The sequence below is a fragment of the Equus asinus genome, chromosome 29 (assembly GCF_041296235.1).
Source record: "Equus asinus isolate D_3611 breed Donkey chromosome 29, EquAss-T2T_v2, whole genome shotgun sequence".
Classification (NCBI taxonomy): Eukaryota; Metazoa; Chordata; class Mammalia; order Perissodactyla; family Equidae; genus Equus; species Equus asinus.
The window spans coordinates 25,335,969-25,358,527 of record NC_091818.1 but is presented as its reverse complement, the minus strand read 5'-3'; the positions used below and the strand labels follow the sequence as shown (position 1 = coordinate 25,358,527).

General features: G+C 41.7%; 2 long non-coding RNA genes across 3 annotated transcripts in view; one reads left to right on the top strand and one right to left on the bottom strand.

The window, feature by feature from the left end:
- LOC123282124 (uncharacterized) overlaps positions 1–18,405 on the top strand; it is a 49,415-nt gene extending 31,010 nt beyond the window's left edge. Inside the window, exon 4 of one of the 2 annotated variants that reach the window (XR_006522097.2) lies at positions 17,926–18,405. This is a non-coding gene — a long non-coding RNA (uncharacterized lncRNA). Of the gene's footprint in view, positions 1–2,913; positions 3,022–17,925 lie in introns of those variants that run through there. The other variant, XR_011499223.1, reaches the window with a different exon arrangement.
- LOC139042481 (uncharacterized) lies at positions 5,872–13,927 on the bottom strand. Its single transcript, XR_011499224.1, has 3 exons — positions 13,846–13,927; positions 11,190–11,366; positions 5,872–8,009 (listed from the first exon to the last, which is right to left on the bottom strand). It is a non-coding gene; the product is annotated as an uncharacterized lncRNA (long non-coding RNA).
- Positions 18,406–22,559: the final 4,154 nt, after the last annotated feature.

Below are 22,559 nucleotides of genomic sequence, written 5' to 3'. Positions count from 1 at the left end.
AAGGCTTTCTGTTTCTTCATTTGTTTCAAGAGAGTTCATAATTGCTCTCTGAAGTATTTTTATCATGGCTGTTTGAAATATCTGTTAGATAATTCCAACAGCTTGTCACTTGGTGTCAGTATCCATTGATTGTCTTTTTGCATTCAGTTTGAGATCTTCCTGGTTCTTGGTATGATGGGTGATTTTTGACTGAAATTTGGATATTTTCGTATTATGTTTGGAGACTCTGGATCTTATTCAAATCTTCTGTTTTAGCTAGCAGTTTTTGAAAGAACTCTGGCAGGGAGAAGGGAAACATTACTGCCACATGGAAGTAGCAGTCCAAATTCCCCACTGTGCCTCTGTTGACACCAGAAAAGGACGCTCCTTGCTATACCTGGACAGAGATGGGAGTTCTAGCTTCCCATGGGGACTCCAGTGACACCGCAGTGGGGCAGAGCTTGTTACCACTGGGCCATAGGGAAATTTCTTTTCTTTCTTTCTTTTTTTCCTTTTAAAGAAGATTGGCCCTGAGCTAACATCTGTTGCCAATCTTTTTATTTCCCTTCTTCTCCCCAAAGCTCCTCCAGTACATAGTTGTATATTCTGGTTGTAGGTCCTTCTAGTTCTCCTATGTGGGACACCTCCTCAGCATGACTTGGAGAGCAGTGCTATGTCTGTGCCCAGGATCTGAACCAGCGAAACCCTGGGCTGCTGAAGTGGAGCACACGGACCTCATGGGACTGGCCCCTGAAATTTCTGACTTTTCATTATGCCTCCTGTGACATCACCCCAGTGGGGTATAGTCACATGTTTTAAAAAATCTTCCTTATATCTAGAACATAGATACAACTAAATTTCCTTAATGAACTCTTTAGTTTTCCATTTCTGTCGTCTCCCTGCTGATGAATTCTTTCATTTACCATAAATCTCTTCACCTGTATGGATCCAGCAACTGCTCAGACACTTTTTCTTCATCTGCAATGACTTTTCATACGTGTGTCTACTATTTTCTCCCTTCTTTATCCAGGTACTTTTCCACTCCTCCTGCTGTTTGTCACAATTAATCTCCTCTGTGCCTTCCTTCTCATTGTTTACTCCTTTTGAATGTTTGTTTGTATTGTGTGTGCTCTCTTCAGAGCATTTTGCTTTAAAAAAAAAGCCAACAACCAAAAAGGGGGTTAAGTGAAAGTGTCAAAAAATGCAAGTAAATGCATCCTGAGCTGAGATTTCTCCTTCAGGGTTGGAGGTAGGGTGCGGGGCATCTCAAATTGACTGGAGAAGGGTCAATAGGAGAGACTAGCTGAGGAACTAATTTTGAAGACTAAAACTCATTTCCTCTGAGGAAAGGAAATAGTGCAAAACTATTTTAGATCATATTTCCTTGTCTCAGCCACTCGAGTTGTGTAGTGGCAATCAGAAGCTATATATAGATAAACTTTGCTAGAAGCACCTTAAAGAACCATCAGGAAATGGCTGGCCTTGTTCATGGTATTTTAGAAACTAGCATGTTAGCACCTGATACCACTATCTCTAATTTCACTTTTGCAAACATTATTCATGGAAATTGGCACCCCTTTGTCAATCTCTGGGATTCTCAGAAGTCTTCGTTTAATTAATGCCCATCCCCCCTGCTCTATACACACTTGGGCTTCTGGATGCCCAAATAGGATTTGAGTGATTGATTAGCAAGTTCTACTAATGATTTTGATTAGTTCTATTTGTTTTGCATGTAATTATCTTTTCTTGGTAATTAGAATTTAGTCACAGTATTTATACTTGATATAATTTTGGATAAAGACTATCCTAGTTAAACTCAGATATATTTATAATTTCCGAGCAATTATAGAACAATCTTAACCTATAGTAGCTGTATCTTCTGTGGGAAAAAATGTTCTGTTTTGTTTTAAAGTCTGAAGTCATTTTAGCTAAGATGACTGATAACACAAATTGATTGTGTTTTTAAAAATGATGTTTCCTGACAAATTATTTCCTAGATAAAATTGATATGAATCTAGGACATAGTAACCTTTTCTTTGGAGAAGGATTTGAATGAGTTGGCCTTTTGGATCCATTTATTAGATTAATCTCTTTTTAGAATCCCAATTATGCCGTACTGGTGTCTGGAAAAGAGAGAATGCAGGTGTCCCTGTCCACCTGTGTTCACAGACTTCAATAAAACATTATATTTGTGGACTATAGCATTCAGCTGGTGTCTGAGCGGGTCTTCTTTTATCCCCTTAGGGAAAATGAAGTGGTTATCTGGATTTATCCAGGTCAACAGCAGAGCGGGGCTGAGCAGGGCTTTAGCTGATCTTTCTCTAAGTACGTGGGCAGCTGTGTGGCTCCCTGAGCCCTTGCTGAGAAGAGCAGAAGCACCAGGGCATCCTGAAGGCGTGGATAGGCATGATTCCTTCCCTGGCCTGCCAGTCAGGCCAATGGGATGAAAATGATAGCCGCGTTTTTGACGATGTGCTTTCTATTAGCCATGCTCTTTTGTAAGATCTCTTTTGGAGGCAGTAATGATGAGTATGAACTGCTTCCTACAACTACTTTAAAGGCATCCTAATTGGTTGGTTTTTGTTATAAAGCCTTTCAAAGAGACTAGCTACATATTCGTTTGCTCACAGCTGCATATTAATAATACTTCCCTTGGAATTTGATTAAACCAGCTTCAACTCCAATTTTTGTATGATTTGATAGTGGTTACAGAATGATCTAAACTAAAGCTCCCAGCATGACGCAATTCCTCCAGAGACCCAGGGGGAACTTTGGCATGGAGGAATTCCCATGCATGTGCTTTATCAACCACCTGGCTGTTGTGAGTGGCAGCTCATAAGCAGGTGAAGGAGCCATGGCCAGGGGACCCATCAACATCAGCACTAAGGCTGCTACCTAAACAGTTTAACTCCCTTCTGCTTGGTTTGCCCACAGACACTGCTGACTGTGACTGCGACTGCTGATAAGCTGAGTAAGGCTGAAGGTCAACAATCTGGAGACTGCTCTTAATTATTAAAGGATCAACACGTCTTAATGCATTCGTCCTCTGAACTGGAGCCAAACAACTGGGTCTCAGGGACAGAAGTTTTCCCTTTCTTTTTAAATTAGCACAAACAAACAAACAGACCAGTTGTTGGGGCGGGGGGAGCTAAAGGGTTTTCCCTATACTCTAATTCTAAATTTGGAACTTAAAATATCGAATAGGGAGAAGGCTCTTGATTACTCTCCAGACTCAAACTCCCGTTTAATTGAGTCTCTTTGTTGATGTGATCTACGCTTAATCAATTGAACCTTGACTCAGTCCCACATCTTGGACCCCTTGGACGCAATGGCACAGAGCCTCATCGGAACTTTGTGTGTCTGCCATGAATTAGTGCCTTCTCTTGTCCTAAATTAAGCTCATCAACATATAATTATCCATCCCACACATCGAACCTAACTCCAAGGTAAACATTTCTCCTCAGCTAATAGCTGGTTCACACTACAAAAAGAAGTCTTCCTCTCTCCACCTGCTCCCTGTCACCACCACCAGGCACATTGTGAGTCCTTGCTCGGTGGTCTGTCCTCAGTCCTGGGCTGCTGTAACATTTTTAGCTTTAGTGATTACACAAAGGTGAAGGCGAGCCTGAGGAAGAGTGGCTTGTGTCCTTCCCACTTTACTTCTTTCTTTTCTTTCTTTCTGCAATTTGAGGGAAATCTGTCAAGATTTGTTAAGAGCAGTAAAGTTGGATTTAATAAAAACAATTAGGACACCACTCAAGTGACACAGTTCACAATGTTAGCAAAGGATAAACGCTTCATAAAATTAGCAGCTGGGCGGGTTATCTCCAAAGGCGTATTGTGTATGAGATGCTGAGCGTATCCCGGAAATTCGGCTGCATGAGTCATCAGAAGTACCTGTTTCAAACTTTAGCAAGACCTGAGCTGAGCCTTGGTTCCCGAGAGTCCGCATGAGCATCATGTACGTGGCAGCTTCCGTATTTCGGCACTGTGGCATTCCACACCCATAACAGGGATAGCAAAGAACAGAGATTTGAAAAAGCCATAGAACAAAATGACCAAAAAACATAGAAAAACGAGTTCAAACTAATTAATAAAGCAATAAGGCACCTTAAGCAATCTTTTTTTGCCTATCAAATTGGCAAAGATCTAAGAAACAATAATACCCAGTATCGGAGAAGGTACTGGGGAGTTATAGAGTCAGAGGGGCGGGTTTTGCTTCTTAGCTCTCCCTCTGACTAGCTGAGGGAACTTGGGCATGTCATTTATTTTCTCTGAGATTATCTTCCTTATCTGTAAAATGCAGATAACATCAGTAACCTCCTCACAGGGTTTTTGAGGGAATTAAGTAAAACAATGCTTATAAAGTGTTTAACATATCATCTGGTATGTAGTAAAGTGCTCAATTAATATTAGAATTATTATTGGAAGCTAGAGTCCCAAAACACTGATGGGAGGGTAAAGTGGTAAAACCCTTAAGAGTAAATATTTGACATATATGTTAAAACCTTAACGATGTGTGTACATTTGACTTAGTCACTCCACTTCTAGAAATTAGTTCTGAGAAAACAGGCACAATGATATGTTTACAAGGATATCTTTCATGGTATTTTTTATAATGACAAAATGGAAACAATTTAAATATCTAACAGTAAGGGAATACTTAAAATTATGGTTTGTCCACCTACTAGAGTTCCACTCCAGCATTGCAAAGTATAATTTTGAAGAATATTTATTGGCTGAGAAAAATGATACTGTGTAAAAATAATGGTTTTTGGTGATCAGTGGGATTACCTGTTGTGTTTTTCCCTGATACTTATTTGTAATTTTAAACTTGTCTGTAGTCTATACACACTTCTTGAACATCTGCTGCACCTTAGGCTCCATGGCAGGTGCCTTGGATGTGGGAGTGAATTAAGCAGACAGGGTGCTGCCCTCATGGAGCTTCTAGTCTCTCCACTTGAAAATGTGTAACTTTTATAAGAAACAAGGCTATTAATAAAACAGAAGGGAAACTATCCTAGTTTGCTAGGGCTGCCGTAACAAAGGACCACAGATTGAGTGGCTTAGAGAGAAATTGATCATCTTACAGTTCTGGAAGCCAGAAGTCCAAGATCAAGGTGTCAGTAGGTCTGGTTTCTCCTTGGCTTGCAGATAGCCGGCCTCTCCCAGTCTCTTCACATGGTCTGCCCTTTGTAACTATGTCCAAGTTTCCTATCCTTGCAAGGACACAGTTCAGATTGGATTAGGGCTGACTCTAGTGACTTCATTTTAACTTAAATACCTCCTTAAAGATCCTGTCTCCAAATACAGTCATATTCTGAGGCGCTGGAGGTTAGGACTTCAAAATATGAAATGGGGGGACATAATTCAGCTCATAACAGAAACTATTTGATACTCTTCCATGTCTGACAGTTGCTCTTCTGAGCCATGTGATAAAGAAACTACGCGCCTTTCCTTTCCCTTCAATGGGATATTTTCCACCCCTTTGGAGAGCCCCTCAGGAAGACTAAGAACAAGTACCACCCTTTGAAAGCTCAGTCGTTGGCCCCAGCATGGGCAGCTGTGGAGATTTCAGTTTAGATTAAGGTGACCTTAATGCGTGGTCCAACGTCACCTCTGGAAAACAATGATGTTCAAAGTTTTCCCTGGCACTTCAGGTTTGTTCTAGAGTGAACAGGGGGCTCCTGGCTAGTCCAGGGTCTCTACCTCAGCCCAGAACCAAGCACTCCAGATGGACTTTGCAGGAAGGACTTCCTGACGGGGAGGGTGGAGCCCTAGAGTGTAACCAGATTCACATCCAGAGTCTGCAAATGCAATCTTCTGGGTGTGGCAGGGGCCACCCAGGGAGAATGAGTCATTGGTGAAGAGCAGCAGCAAAGATGGTTATGTAACTCTATAAGCCAGAAGCTTCTTTTATTACATAAATCCAATTTTGCTTTCATTAAAAGAGAGAGAAACAAAAGAGGAAATAGATGATTGTTCTCAGCTGGAGGATGATGGCAGGTTAGGATTCATGGGGAAGTGAAGTGAACCCGGAGACACCAAGTTCAACCCCTTGTTTTAAAGGCTGGGGAACTGGTCCTCCAAGGCCACCTGGATTTGCTTCAAATCACACCTCTGATGAGCAGCAAAAGCTGATCTCAAGTCCAGGGATCGCGACCCTGGTCCACTGTCATTTCCATGACACTCTGTGAGGGAGGGAGGGGGCATGTGTACTGGAGGAAACATTGGACCTGAGTTCCCACCCCAGCTCAGCCACTAAACAGCTGCATAGCAATGGGCATCCTGAGTGCTCTCTCTAGTCTCCTGTTTTATTTACCTTCAAAATGAAAGTTGGATAATACCATCGTCCCTTCTATTGCTAACGTTCCATGAGTCTTCCATGGGTACCATTCATCTTATATTCAGGCCAACAGACTTGGCAGGTGGGTGCAGATGTGTTTGGCACAGAATGTTTATGTCATGGTGCTTAGCACACCGAAGAAAAGAGCAGTGACTTCACATCTTGTCTAAAGAATTAATGAAGACTGAGAATCAGGAAGTAAAAACAATGACAAAAGGTAGAAAATGAATGGTAAGAGTTGCAATCTTGTGTTCACCTCCACTTAGATTAAAAAGCCAGGTTCCACTCCACTACTCACATATTGATTTAAATGCTGATATGTTTTGTTGCTTTCTCAGATTCCTGTAACATAATTTTTACATCTGTTTTAATTAACAAGTAAAACATCTTCATTCCGTTGTCTTTTCCTCTTGAATCACTAAACTCCTAATTTTCAGAGTGCCAAATGTCAAGAGACTGATGAAAGTCTTTTCCACTTTTCCTTCAATTAGGGTTGGAAAACATTTTCTTCTTTTTCTCCCTCTCTTCTGTTCTCTTCAGTGTATGATTAGGTTTATTTTCAAAAGGTGTTATAACCTTAGCAAAATTTTCATTAGGATTCCCCGTGCATCCTTTAATTAAAGGAAACTCACATTTTGCTCAAGTCATTGGAGAAATGAAAAATATAATCTAAGGCTAAACATGCTCATACTTTGTGTTAATTTAACTGGACCCCGTTCTCTGAAATAAGAACAAAAAGAAGGCCACAGACCAACACCTAGTCTCAGAAAAATTCGTACATAGCATGGTTCCAAGACTGTTTCCAATTATTTCATGTCCTTTTTAGTTTTAAAGGACAAAGATCCAAACGAGGAGTTGTACCTTCCTGCATGAAACAGAGCATTAATTGCTGACATTTTTACATGCCGCTGAAGAGTGTACATGAAGTATAACGCATATATTCCTACAGGGTTCCTGCATTGATTGTACAAGTTTTACTTGGGTTACTTGCACTAATCTTTTTATAAAATTGATGCTGCTAATCTCATTCATTTTACAAAAATTGAAATTTAAACCATCAGGCTTTCCCTCAAATATATGGAAACCTAATACACTTTATTTTACTTGTCGCATCATCTTTCATCATACATAGTGATTATGGAAATAAGGGTTCTTGGGATTTTCTGCTTCTTTCTTATTCCACCAAGAGGGAAGACCATCTATTTTCTTTTAATACGAACTTCCATTTCTGTGATTTTAAACGTACGTAAAACTTTGCTCTGGAGTGTCAGATCCAAGAGCCTATATTTCCAGTGACCATCACACAATCACTTTCTTTTTAAAAACTGCTTTAAAAACCTTTCATTTTGGGGCCCGCCTGGTGGCATGCTGGTTAAGTTCACGTGCTCTTCCTTGGCCCGAGCTTCACAGGTTCGGATCCCAGGCATGGAACTACACACCACTCATCAAGCCATGCTGTAGCAGCATCCCGTATATAAAAAATAGAGGAACATTGGCACAGATGTTAGCTCAGCAACCATCTTCAAGAAGAAAGAGGAATCGGGGCCATCTCCGTGGCCGAGTGGTTAAGCTCGTGTGCTCCGCTGCGGCGGTCCAGGGTTCGGATCCTGGGCGCGGACATGGCACTGCTCGTCAGGCCACGTTGAGGCGGCGTCCCACATCCCACACGTAGAAGGACCTGCAACTAAGATATACAACTATGTACCGGGGTGGGGGTCGGGGGTTGGGAAATAAAGCAGAAAAAAAAAAAAAGATTGGCAACAGTTGTTAGCCCAGGTGCCAATCCTTAAAAAAAACACATAGCATTGGAGATTGGACTGGTGGTTACCATTGGGGAAGGGGGGAGGGGGAAAGGGGAGGGGGAAGGGGGAGGGCAAAAGGGGTGATTAGGGTCACATGTGAGGGGATGCACTATAATTAGTGTTCGGGTGGTGAACATGATGTAATGTATACAGAATTCGAAATATGATGTACATCCGAAAAAAATAAAAATTAAAAAAAAAGGTAACTGGGCTATGAGACATTCAGATAGACATTGGAGTCAAATCCTGGTTCATCTACTTAACTAGCTGTATGGTGTTTAACAGATTACTTGGTGACTTCAGTTTTCTGATGTATTAAATGGAGATTCTAATAGTATTTACTTCATCACATTGTTGTGAATATTAAATGAGATAAACATAAAGTGCTAAAAAAAAAAAAAAGGAAGATTGGCAACAGTTGTTAGCCCAGGTGCCAATCTTTAAAAAAAAAAAAAGAAGAAAGAGGAAGCTTGGCAGCAGATGTTAGCTCAAGGCCAATCTTCCTCACCAAAAAAAACCCTGTTTCATTTTTGTGTTCTTTTGGTTAGTGTGACTTAGAAGTTACTCAGGTTGGTGAGTAAATTTTTTTCAGATAACTCTCTCCATGTGCCAAAGAACAGAATGTTACCCAAACTGCCTGCTTGTGTGCTGTGGTTCCTTGGCAAAGAATCTTGAACTAGCCGGGAATCCACCAAGGGCTGAAAAGAATGGACAGTTATAGGCCATGACCCCTGCCCCTGGTCATAACTCCGTCTGCCCTCTGTGGTGGGCTTACAGGAGCTTGTTCTTGCCACTATTGACTGCTGAACCTGAAAAGTGAAGTAAGAGTGGTTGAAATGTCTACAGAACAAAGAGTAGGATGGGACTCCAACCAAGTCAGTTCATGATCAGTGCACACCGTAATCTAAAGGCAATTCATTAAGTCATGGGAAGTCACCATCAGAGACCTGACATACTCAGAATCTGCATGTCATTCTCCCTGTGGATAGACTTAGATGGGAAGCCAAATGATAATTATAAAATTGCTACATGAGTATGGAATTAGAAATGGAGAGTTAATGGCCCTCAGCTAAAAGAGGTGGATGTATCCATTTCATAAAAGGGATGTTCTTACAAATGGGACCACAGGATTTGAAGTCCATTAGCTAAAACTCCTTCATCCCTGCATGTGCTTGTCTAGGCATTCTAGCATTTACCTCAATGACTCACTTTGTTCTACGTTTCCTAATTGACCAACTCCTTTAATGATTGATATATTCTTTATTTAGACACGTCAATACATTTAATCAAATTAGGATGAAATTAGCCCTGCCTGGCAGCCATTCTGTCTCTTTAAAATGATAGTCATTCATTCATCAAATATTTATGGAGCATCTCCTATGTGCTGGGCCCTCCATCCTGTATTAGGCATACAGCAAGTTATGTATGAGTGAGACAAGTTATACAGTCTGGCGGGGGAAATAACAATTAAACAAGCAGTTACAGTAACGTGTGATGTGTTACAGAATGAAACGAGTAAGGAGCTATGGACCACATTATCCCTAGTCTAGGGGATTCAAGAGGGCTTCTGGGAGAAAATTATGCCAAATTTGAGACCTGAAGGATGGAGTTGAGAAGGGCAGAGATAAGAAAAGTATCTTGGTAAAGGAAACTTCCTGTGTGAAGGCCCACAGGTGAGAGGGTGCAACCGACCTTCGATGCACTGGAAGAATTTCATCAGGGCTATAATATAAAGTGAAGATGATAATAGCTGGTGAGCTCAGCTGGGATCTGCACGAAAGATCTTAGTAGACCTGTTATGGAGATTGGATTCTCTCCTAAAAGCAGTGGGGGAGACTCTGGAGGGTTTTAAGCAGGAGAATGATGATTAGGTTTGCAGTTCAGAAAGAAGATCACTCTGGCTGTAGCACGGAGAAGGAATTTGAGGGGAGAAAGATTAGAAAAAGTGAGGCCAATTAGAGACCATGGCATTATTTTGGGCAAAAATGGATGGTGGGTAGATAGGGTAGATAGAGGTAAGATTACTCTGATTAATAAGAATTGAGAAATATAATGTTTAGAGATATATTTATGGGGAAGAATAGATACGACTTGGTGCCTAGGTGGATGTGAAAGGTAAAGGTGATTACGAATCAAACATGACTCCAGGTTTTTCTGACATAGGGGATAGTTGGGGAAGACTGGGTGTGGGGAGAAGATGATGAATTCAGGCCAGGACATGTTCAGTTTGAAGTGTTCAGGAGTCTGAGATACCTTTGGATACATAAATCTGAGCCCAATAGAAATATCAGAGCTGGGGATAAGACTTTGGAATTATCATCATAAGGATACTCTTTGAAGCCATAAGAGATGAATTCACTTATGGAAAATATGGAGAATAAGAAAAGAGACCAGCATTAAATTTCCACTGGAAAAAGTACAGCCTGAGAGGCAGAAGGAGGTGCTTCAGATGAATACATACTTCAACCTCCAAAATCCTGTCTTGTGTGTCTGCTTTCTAGAACCATTTTCCTGTTCTACTTTTCTGAGCACAGGTTTCTCTGGAAAATATTCTAAGGCAAAGATTAAAGAAAAGTTCATGCTTTATATGGTATGTTCAAACCCAGCAAAGTAACAAGGAAGAGAAGAAAAGAAAGATGAGAATCAATGCAAAATGATGTTCAGCAGGGACCAGATCATAAGGTATCTTATTAGAACTGTTAAAGAGATTGGACTCTCTTCATGCTTGCTACCATTTCATAATGAGCAGGAAGAGACCCAGGAGGTGACTCACAGATGTGTCCCCTAAGCACACAGGAAGTCCACTTGGACGTCCCTAGATGGGCTGCAATGAAGCATCATGCCTTGGAGTAGACTCTGGGAAAGAGGAAAGTGGAGGGATTCACATGCCTACTTCTCTTCCAGATCCTATTTTCCATTATTAAGTGTTACCCTAGGTGTATCAGTTATAGTTAGCCAGAAACAGAACTAATAGGTGACTACACATACGGATTTATCACAGGAAATTGGCTTATGCAATTGCAGGGGCTGGTTCAGCAGTCTCCATAAAGCTGTCTCCATACCTGATGCTGGAGCTTTAAGTCCACGGGGCAGGCAATCTGGAAGGGACAATCATGAGCAGTCTGGAAGCCCGTGAGGATGGACTAAAGCCCACATCCATTCTTGTTGCCTCCGAACTCTGCAAAGAGGGTGGTCTTGCAGAAGCTTGTGCTCTTCGTCATGGAAATAAACACATACACCTGGCCCAGGAGTTAGAAAAACTGAAGGTGAATTGAGAAAGTGGAACAACTGCCAGCCCAGATTCTGCCTCATGCCAATGAGGGAAGTCACCCAATCAGCAACTTGCAGTAGACACAAAATGGCGGCTTCCTTTCTTCTTCCTAACAAATCTCCCAGCAGTCTCCCTGTGGCCCACCTGGGGGCATAGCTTTTCATCCAGACTGCCACCTACTTTTCCTTCAAGTCTCTTTCTGGGGCCAGTTCTTGAAAGCACAGGACCTGGCAGGAAATTAATTCTCCCCATTTCTGGGTAGCATCTTCTGGCGTCTGCAGTGTGGGGCTTCATCCAAGTCTAGAAGTTCTGGGAAAAGCCAGACACTTTGGGTAGCTGCCAATGGGGAGGACCTGGCATGTCTAGAACCAGTGTTTGCTTGGCGCTTAGCAGTAGCAGAATGGGCTGAGAGGCAGGTGTATCTGCGGGAATCTGAGGCACTTAAATAAAAGATAGCTATCTGTTGGGAAATTTCAATAAAATTGTACACAATAGGACCTTTAAGCTTGAGTAGAAAATGTTCTAAAACTGGGCCAGAGACTTTGAAAGGTTTATTTTTGTTGGACCAAGAAACATAATATTTCAGAGACCTGCTGCCTGAAGCTTGTAACTCTTATGTGTCGACTCCAAAACCTTTTGCATGACAATGTTCCTGCAAAGTCAAAGCGGATTTCATGCATACACTGTGCTGCTTCTGGGAAGAGCTATCGAATGTTAAGGAATTATAAAACTTGTTAGATTTTATTCGTTCTTTTAAGAAAGAAAACCATCCCAGATAGAGAGGTTTACCTATAGAGCAATTTCAAACACGGTTCAGTGACAAGAACAATGCCTGGATTGGAAGTAATGAAAAGTGTGAAGATCATCAGATTATTGAAAAAAATTTAAATATTTCCCTCTGCTTCCAGGTTTCATGCATGTTCCCAATCCTTTCTCTGCAGAAACACAGTAAGAACAAATAAAAGGAGAGATGGTGCCCACTATAGTGGCATTTCTGAAAAGACGATTTGATGTCAAGACTATAGGCATACACAGATTTATTTCCCCTCCCTGATTGGTTCCCTGTGGTTCTCATTCTGAGTTACTACCTGTGACAGATGATGTTTATATAAATAAAACACCCTGTGGGCTGAGGCACTGGCAGGTTCTGCTGTGGCTTTACTTAATCCCAGCTCCCTGCCTGTGATACCATGCACTTCTCTCTCACTTAAGAAATCTGGTCAGAATGCATGTAAGTCTGAGTAAGTTATACTATGGATAATGTGAACTGTTAACAATTTATTTAAAAATTAAGTAATTTTCAAATTTTGAAACTTTACCGCTAAATGTTTTTATATATATCATTGTGTCTCTCACACACTTACGTTTACAACTAAAATCCTAAAAGCTGGTTATGAGGGAGAATAACCTTCCATTCAGCTTCTTAAGTGTTCCTGTGAATAAAGCTTAGTGATAGGATTATTCCTGTTGATTCTAGAGAGTGGTTGGGGGGAGCGGAGGGATTAAAACTTGCTCACCAGTATTCTCTCATCATTGGAAATAGTGCTTTATATTATTTTGAAGGTATCAAATTATCAGTCAATTGTCGTGACTTTCTTGTGGGGTATATATCAATTTTAATTCCTTGATTAACTTCAAGTGAAAACAAGCCACGTGGTACTTTCAGAAAACCAGAGAGCAGGAATGACCATGGGCAGCTTCACAGAGGAGACAGGTTGTTCATATCCATTCTTCATCTCCACTTCTGCACTCACAAGTCCCTCAGGTATTAGACAGAGCTGTTTTGACTGCACATGACAAGAACCTGACTTGAACTTTGTTGTTAGTAGCATCAAGTCAATTCTGACTCCTAGCAACTCCGTGTCCAGCAGAGTGGCACCCTGCCTGGTCTTTCTGTGCCATCCTCTCACCTTCCAGTGCTGTATCAGACATGCTCCACTGCTATTCACAGGGTTTTCAAGGCCAACTTTTTGGAAATGAGTGGCCAGGTCCTTCCTTCTTCCTAGTCTGTTTCAGCCTGGAAGCTCTGCTCAAACCTGTCCACCGTGGGTGACCCTGCTGGAACTGGAAATACTGACGGTAGAACTTTCAGCACCCCAGCAACAGGCAGCCACTATAGTGTGACAACCAACTGAAGGGTGGTGTGGTTCTCTGACCAGAAACAAACACGGGCTGTGGCAGTGAGAGCATGGAATCTTAACCACAAGACCACCAGGGCTGGCTGACTTGAACAAGCTTAAGACAAAAAAGGGAATCTGTCTTCTATAACTGAAGTCTACAGGAGATTTCCCATGTGGCTGAATTCAGAGATTCAAGTGATACTATCAGATCTCTCTCTCTCTCTCTCTCTCTGTCCCTTTGTGTCTCTCTCAGGGTCTCTCTCTCACACGTACTACACAATTTCTATCAAATCACAGCACAGCATCAACGTATAAAAGAAAGTTTACCTGATAGCAGTGGTGGAAGAGCCTCAGGGAAAAGCTGATGGCTCAGCCGGGGGTGTGCTCACCCCTGAACCCATCACTGAGTGTTGTTAGAGGATGGGCTGTTCCAGTTGGCCAACTTGAGGAGGTGGTTGGCAACCCCATTGTGTAGTAAAGAATTAACTTTACCCAAGAAGAAGTTTGGACTTTGTCCCAGCTCTTGGAAAGAAACCTCTAAATTCTTAGAATTTCCAGAGTGGGAGGAGTGTCTTTGTTATTCCTGGTGGCCCCTTGGACCACACCTAATAGTTTATGTTAGTGAGGTGACTCAGGGTGGGGGCATGGCCACACGAGAAAGACCAACTATGTGATGAGAGAGTTGGCATTTTGAGCCATGAGATATCAATCTGAAATCAGAGGAGGTGTAGGGGGTTGGAAATTGAGCTCACTCATGTCAACAATGAGTCAATCAATGATGCCTCTGTAATGAAACCCCAGTAAAAACTCGGGACATGAAAGCTGGGTGTCCTTCCCTGGTTGGCAATATTCTTTGACTGTTGTCACTGTTTTGATGGTGGGAGGGTAATGTGTCCCTGAGTATGATGAAAGCTTCATATTTAGAATCCTCCCAGACTTCACCCCTTGTGTCTCTGGTTCTAGTTTGTATCTTTTTGCTATAATAGAACTGTAATTGTAAGTATAGTGCCTGCCTGGGTTCTTTGAGTTGTTCTAGCAAATAATCAAACCTGAAGGTGGGCATGGGAACCCCCAGATTTGTACCCAGCTGGTCTGAGGTAAGGGTGGTCTTGGGAATCTCTGAACCTGTGGCTGGTGTCTGAAGGGAGGGTCGGCTTGTGGAGACTGACCCCTTCGACTTTGAAGTTTGACATGCTCATTGCAGTTGTTGTCAGAAGTTTTGGGTAGACTTGGCAGTCTGTGACAGTGCCCTTAACCTTGAGTTTTCCTACTTCTGCTACCCACAAATGGGGAAAGGCTGTTTCTGAAAGGAAAAATGCTGGGTAAACAAAACAAGACAAAAACAAAGACAGATGCCCAGTTCTTTTTTTAAGGTAACTCATCACTCCCAGAAATATGGTGCCTATAACAATGTCCCAGAGCTACTGTTAGGGACTGAATATTTGTGTTCCCACCACCCCCCAAATTCGTATGTTGAAGCCCTAGCCCCAATGTGGTGGTATTTGGAAGTGGGCTTTCGGGAGGCAGTTATGCTTAGATGAGGTCATGAGGGAGGTTCCCATGAAGGGATTAGCATTCTTATAAGAAGAGAGAGACCAGAGCTCACTCTCTCTGCCATGTGAGGACACAGCGAGAAGGTGGCAGTCTGCAGTCGAGGATGTGGGCCCTCACTGGGAACTGAATCTGCTGGCACTTTGACCTTAGACTTCCAGCCTCCAGGACTGTGAAAAATAAATGTCTGTTGTTTAAGCCTCCCGGTCTACGGTATTTTGTTATACAGCTCAAGGTGACTAAGACAGCTACTAAGACCTTTCAGGAAATGCTTAACCAAACCTGTAACTGTGGGCAGCATTTGGTATTTTGTAGCATCCTTAACTACCAGAATAAAAATTCGAGTTTAGTTGCTAATTATGGATAATGAATTAATGCACTACCTTTCTTCCAACATTTACTTTGAAAGGTATTTAATTTTTAACCCAATTTGGAGAGTAATCCAGAATGTATGCTTCACAAGGACAAGGACTGGTTAGAAAGTTACCCAGTGTCAAGGTGGTAAATTAGGACCATGAGCCAAACAATTAGGACTTTATTCACTTACTGGGATAGTGTTGGCAAGAGGCCAAAGAGAGGGAAAGTGCCGGCTCCCCCACTGTTCCACTTGTGCCTGGGAATGGCTCTGGGTGAGGTTCAGATGGATCAGCACACTGCTGAGGGAGCCCTGAACAATGGGCTCCTGCCGGTCTGTGGAAGGGAGGAGAGAGGCAGGAGAAGGAAAATGGCTAGGAGTGGAAAAGCACTGAGCACTGAGTCAGAGTGCAGAAAGATGTCTTGGAGCACCCTCCCCACCATAAGGAAGCCTTGGCAGAGGAGCTGGAACAAGGTCTCAGCAGAGCCTCCTTGTCCCAGTAAGGAGGCCTCCAATTGGAGGCACCTAGCCTAGGAAGACAGGTGTGTGTAAGAGCGTGGCCAGCCAGGGGAGGCTGACTCCTTGGGGGCTACTCCTTCCAGAGAATGCAATGCACTGGCTGTGCACCAGCCCTGGTGTGGGGAGGGCAGCTTCTCTGCCAGGCGAAGCCTTGTAATTGGCTGTGGTCAGCCTGAAAGATCACACATAGGCTTTTGGCCTGGAGTCAGACTCCTCAAGGCCTTGTCTGTTTGTTCCCTGATGCATCATAAATGCCTCAGATAGTGCCAGGCACAGATGAGGTGCTCCATAAATTGTTGATTTGATGGCTGGTAACTTTGGTGGGGGAGGAGAGCCACTGGGGAGACTCCATGCTGTTCCGTTGGCCCTAATGTCACTGAAGGTTGGAGCAGCTGGCTCCCAAATTGAGGAGTTGCTTCAACACATCAGATGCCCAGTCCACCTGGGTCTCCAGCAAAGCAAACACAGTGAACACTGGAGTTGTGGCATGTGCTTGGGAAGTAGATGAAAGAAGAGAACTGGCAAAGGGGAAAAAAAAAGCATAGAAAGGAATGAACGGCGACTGGAGGTTTGGGAAGTGCCCTTTTGTGCTCATTGTATGAAAATTTAGCTTCGTAACTCTAAACTCTGGTTGGAAGAGAGCAGATTAGGCTATAAAATTTATAACAACTCCTGCACCTTCTGCCATTTGGCCTTTGGGCTCATTCGCAATGGTCACGATTCGCCATGGGTCAGCAGAAGAATTATTTTCCTGGCTCTGATTAGAGCATATTCTTGTTGAAGAGGGGTGTCCCCTGATCTGTGCATGCTGCTCCCCCATCTGTCCCTCCAGTTTGTGCATTTGCCCAAATCCAGAGCTATAACTCACAGTTCACACTGTAACGTGGGATGTCTGCGGTGCTCGGTGTTAACCCACTGAATTGAAAGCATCAGAGACTAAACTTTTCTAAACAAGAAAAGCCTCTTCTGTTGAGGGCTTCTTGGAAATTTGCATATTTTCATTTCATCGCTTTGTAAATTATTACCAGGAAGTTAAATCTTCGGAGTCTATAAACAATATGGTGAAATGCAATTTTTCTGTCTCTAATGGATCTGTTTTTAAAGAAACAAAAGCTTGGATTCCAATGTTCCAAAGATGTTTTCTACGATCCCGTGTTATTTAAAACTCATTCATTAAACATCTGATGAATAGGTCTATTACATTTTTCTAAGCTGATTAAATGCTTATTTTGGAAGGATGGGATGAATTACCACACAATGATTTCATTGCAATACATCTTTGTAGGTGACCAGTATTGTATCGAATTGAGTCACAATCTGCTCTACAAATTGACAGGCTAGCAATCATTATTTTTCACATATAAGCAGGAGTCTATCTTTGATCTCATCGTATTTTTCAGTGGTAGAAGAGATGGAGGTGGTGAAGCATTATGATTTTTCTTCCACAGAAAATTATTCTACAAAATAAATCATGTACAGGGGTGTCAGTACGGCTGCAATGGTTATGACAGGAAAAAAGAATAGTTATAGCTACCCTTTGGTGCACAGTGAAATAGTGAACAATTTGTTAAATATTCCCGTAGTCAATTAAACTGGCATATGATCAGTTTGGTGTCTGCCAAGCCTCGGTGGGAGTCAATTAGAATTCACCAAAAATGAAAATGGATGAATCTGGAAAAGTAGCATTAGATTTATGGGGAAAAGCAAACCCGTCATTGAGCCAAGAATAATCTTGGTGGGCATCCTCTGAAGGAGATTGGTAAATACAAGGGCTGTATTGTTGTACCTTGTTCAGAGTGTTTTGAATGTTTCTTCGCTATATTTTAAGGCATCACTGCAAAGGAATTAAATTAGTCAGATTTAGCCCACACAACATGAGAGAACCATTCTGCAAATTGCAGCCATTATTAATTTCGTACCAGAAGCAGCCTTGCGTGAAACATTAGAGTGATTTTTCTTTTCTTTTTGCATTTAAACTACAGATAAACACTACAGATTGCTCCAGAGGAAGGCTACGGAAATGCTGAAGACCATATGACAATTCCTTTTAAAGTCAGGTATTCAATTGTGAAAGATGTGCGAACAATCTAATGATGGATGTTCATTAGTTCACTGCTGTCAAGACGAGTTACTACTCCACATCTCTGATACTGATCGTGTTTTCGCAGTCATGATTGAGTTGTTGAAGAGAAAACACTTCACAGAGCTCTCTCGACTGTGTCCAAACCAGCAGCAACTTGAAATATCATTGGCTTACTCAGCAGCATCGAAACCCACAAAGTGAATAGGTTAGATCCATCCAGAGACTTTTCTGCAGCAGCAAATGGATTTGCCCCTTTTAGAACAGGGAGCACAGTTCCAACACAGTTACTCTTATTGGAACAGACTAAGGAATTTACTTCAAATGCGGTTTCTGGTTGTCCTGTGGAAGCTATGTCAGAATAAATATTCAACTACTCTTCAGAGGCGTAATTGGTTCATTCTCCCATGAAACATTTGTGCCCCATGAAGTATATATAGCCAACTGTGTTTAGATGGAGCAAAAATTCTTTCACTCTAGCAAAACTTGCATATAACTCAGGTAGGGTCCCGTTTTAATGAAAACACTTCACCGTCCAGATTTCAAAGGGGCCATTTTCATGTGCCAGATGTCCTGAAGCAATTGCCTTTGTTACTTGTGCACAATCAATTTTATTAAGGGAAAAATTCCAAGTGACAGATGTCACCAGTGAATGTCCACATCGGTTTAATGAAGACATGGCTTGGAAATCTATCATTGTAGGGTAACTATTTAAAAGCAAGGCCTACACTGTTACCATTTGACAAGATGTGATGTTTTTCAGATTTGTAGGGACAGGCACTGCCAGGTCCTCATGAGACACAGCATATACTTTTTCCTTCGTCGAATCCAAACCTTCCGGAACCTAAGACAGTTCTGAATGTGGTGAGAACTCAGGAGATGCTTGATAATGAACTATAGGACGACTGTGGCCCAATGCTTTTATAGGGTTGTTTGACTGACTGAAAGCAAAAACTAGGGTGTTTCCTACATGAGAAGTAGGAACAGGCTAGGATGTGTTGTCAAGAGGAAAAAAAACTTTTTATGAAAATTCATTCTTTCTTTCTAAAAAATACAGTGTCTGTACTAGGTATAAAATATTAGGCTAGACATTCTAAGTGATACAAACTCACTGTGTGATAACTTGGATTTCCTGATGTGGCTTGGGTTATGGATGGTGGCATCTCCTTTCTCTGTGTTGAAATTTAAGGACTACCAAGAGTGGACTTCCAGTTAATAGATGGTCTTAATATTGGCTTATAATGAGCTAGAAATGAGGTCATTAGACTTGTACCTAAAGTGGAGCCTTTGGTAGGGCTTCTTCCACTCGACGGAGAGTTAGGCAAGAAGAGCCCCATGGATACTAAAAATGACCTTGGGAGCATTTACATAGGTCCTTCCCAATAACATTGCCAACGTGTGTATTTAAAGCAGCCATTGAGGGCATTTAAGGCTTATAGCTTCTATCTTATTCCTGTGTCCATTGACTCTGTTTGGAAGTGTCAACACCATTTTATACCTGTTTAAGGTAGCCTCATTTATACAGCAGCTCCCCCTTATCCATGGTTTTGCTTTCCTTGCTTTCAGTCAACTGCAATCAACCACCTTCCAAAAATATTAAATGGAAAATTCGAGAAATAAACAATTCATAAGTTTTAAATTGCACGTCTTCCCGCCTGGAACATGAATCATCCCTTTGTCCAGGGTATCCACACTGTATACCCTATTTACCCATTCGTCCTTTATTTAGGAAAAAGTATAGTATATATAGGATTTGGCACTATCTGCGGTTTCAGACATCCACTGGGGGTCTTGGAACAGATCCCCTGTGGATAAGAAAGGACTACTGTATGTCAAGCTGGAACATCCCTCTGCTGTTGGTCTCGTCCCATAGCCTGTTAGCCCCATAAGGTAATGTTCCTTGTTAGAGATGTGTCCCCTAATATCCTGGAGTTGACCAATTCCATGTCCTCACTGTAAAGGCATGTGCAATCCTTTTTCTCTCCATGTTCCCTGCCCAGCTGACACAGGTAAAGTCATGTGCCACATAAGGACGTTTTGGTCAACGACAGACAGCATATACACAGTGGTTCCATAAGATTGGTACCATATAGGTGTGTAGTAGGTGATACCACCTAGGTTTGTATAAGTACTGCAGGGGAGAAAGAAATTTTTCTCTACCCTTCTAGGTTCTTCTGGCCAGTCTAAGAATTAAATTCACATGAGACGGATTAATAGAAAAACAAAAGTTTATTAATGTGTATACATGGGTGGATCCGAGGGAAATCGAGTAACTTGCCAAAACAACCAAAGTCCTCACCTTAAATACCATCCTCAGCTAAAGACAAAAGAAGATGTTGGAGGTGGAAAGATTCAGGGACTTCAAAGGGAAGGAAGGCATGCACAGGTAGATGAAGAGGAGCAAATGTTTGGAAAACAAGTGTTTGTGTGGCCACAGAGACACAGAAGAACACAGAGGGGAGTCCAAGAAACTGGCTTTTCTTGGTTCCTCTCTGTCTGCCACCGAGTTCATGTGATGCTAAGGTGCTAGCTCGCTTCCCGAGTCAGGTTTTTTTATGTGAATTCTTTTAGGCAGTTAAGGGGGAGGTAACAAGAAAAACTTTCTGAGTCTTTTGTTTCTTAAGAATAATCAGCCTAAAATAAGCCTCACGTTAAAGAGGCACATTTCGGGGTGGCATATTCTGTTCCCCTTCAGTGCACTCTATGATGTTTGCACAATGACGAAATCGCCTAAGGGCGCATTTCTCAGAAGGTTTCCCTGTCTTTAAGTGACACACGACTCTAGTCCTATCATTTGACAGGGATTACTTTTTCTCCTTAGATTTTTAAATCCTTTAAACATTTAACATATTAAACTGAGTGCTACAGTTGAGTCTCATCTTTCACTGGTATCTGGGGATAATACTGAGACAGACAGTGTTGGAAATACTTCCTTTTCAAAGATATATACATGTTTTTTGGTATCTGATTAAATCAGTGCTACCAATTTATCACAGCATGTTGGTAACAAAACCAGCCAGTTTTTGCCAGGGCCACTCTATCTTCTAGAAAAGTCTCCAGGACACAATGAGTACATTTATCATGAGGGGATTATAAAGGTTCACTCTGACATTTCAAGGGAGACTGATTATATGTATTCTTTTCGTGAGATGCTGAAAATCTATGCATATATCAGTTATGCCCAAGGAACTACCAGATCTTGACAACTTTTCTGTCTCCAAAGTTAGACCGTGAGATCCCACAGTTAGGGAAAATTTCCACTTTTTAGCTTGGTTGGGCCAAATATTTGTGTCTCCTCAAAATTCATATGTTGCAACTTAACCCTCAAGGAGATGGTATTAGGAGGTGGGGCCTGTGGGAGATGCTTAGGTTGTGAGGGTGGGATTAGTGCCCTTATAAACGAGACCCCAGAGAGACCCTTCACTCCTTCCACTTTGTGAGGACACACAGAGAAGACAGCCATCTGTGAACCAGAAAGTGGCTCCCACTAGATACCCAATCTGCTGAGACGGTGATCTTGGACTTCCCACCCAGCAGGACTGGAAGAAATAAATGTTTGTTGTTTATAAGCCACCCAGTTTGTGGTATTTTTATTATAGCAGCCCAAACTGACTACGACGTAGCTTTAATATGGCTCCTAGTATGTTATAAATAAATGGAATTTTAAAAGCTTTAAGCAAATTTGTAATATACAGATAATTGGGAAAGCAAACATTTTTTTACAGTTTTTATTATGGAAATTTTCAAATAGTCAAAGATAGAGAGTAAAGTCTAATAAACCTACGTGTACCCAACTGCAGCAATTAGCAACATTTGGCTAACTATGCTTAATTCCCTCCACCTCTTTTTTGCTGCAGTATTTTAAAGTAAATCCCAGACATCGTGTCATTTCATACCTAATGCTTCAGTACGCATTTCTAACTAACAAGCTCTTTTCCTTCCATTTTTTTAAAGAAACAAAACTACCATACTATTATTATAGATAATAGAATTAAGAATTTCTTTAATTTCATTTAAATCCAGGCAATATTTGAATTTCCCTGATTGCCTCAAATGTGTCTTTTTATGGTTGACTTATTCTTTGTCAGGTTCCACACAAGGTCCACGTGCTGCATTTAATGAATATGTTAGGTCTTTTTGATCCTATAACCACACACTCCTCCCCCCCCCCCTTTTATTGTTGTCATTAGTTTGTTAGAGAAACTCAGTCATTTATCCTCATCTAAAATGAAAAAATGTCTAACTTTCCAGGGTTGGCCAATTGCTTCCTCATCGTGTCAGCTAACTTGTTCTCTCCTCCATATTTCTGAACCTGAAATTTAGGTCTAGAAAATTGATTGGATTCAGGTTGAATTTTTTAGGCAAGATTACTTCACAGGTGGTGCACGGTGCTTCCTAGTGTGTCATGTCACAAGGTGTATAGTAACCCATTGTACCAGTTATTTTAGGAATGCTGAGACTGGACAGTCTGTTGAGGTGGTATCAGTTTAATGTCTCCATCTGCCATAAACCTTCCTCCAAATGAGCACCTTTTAA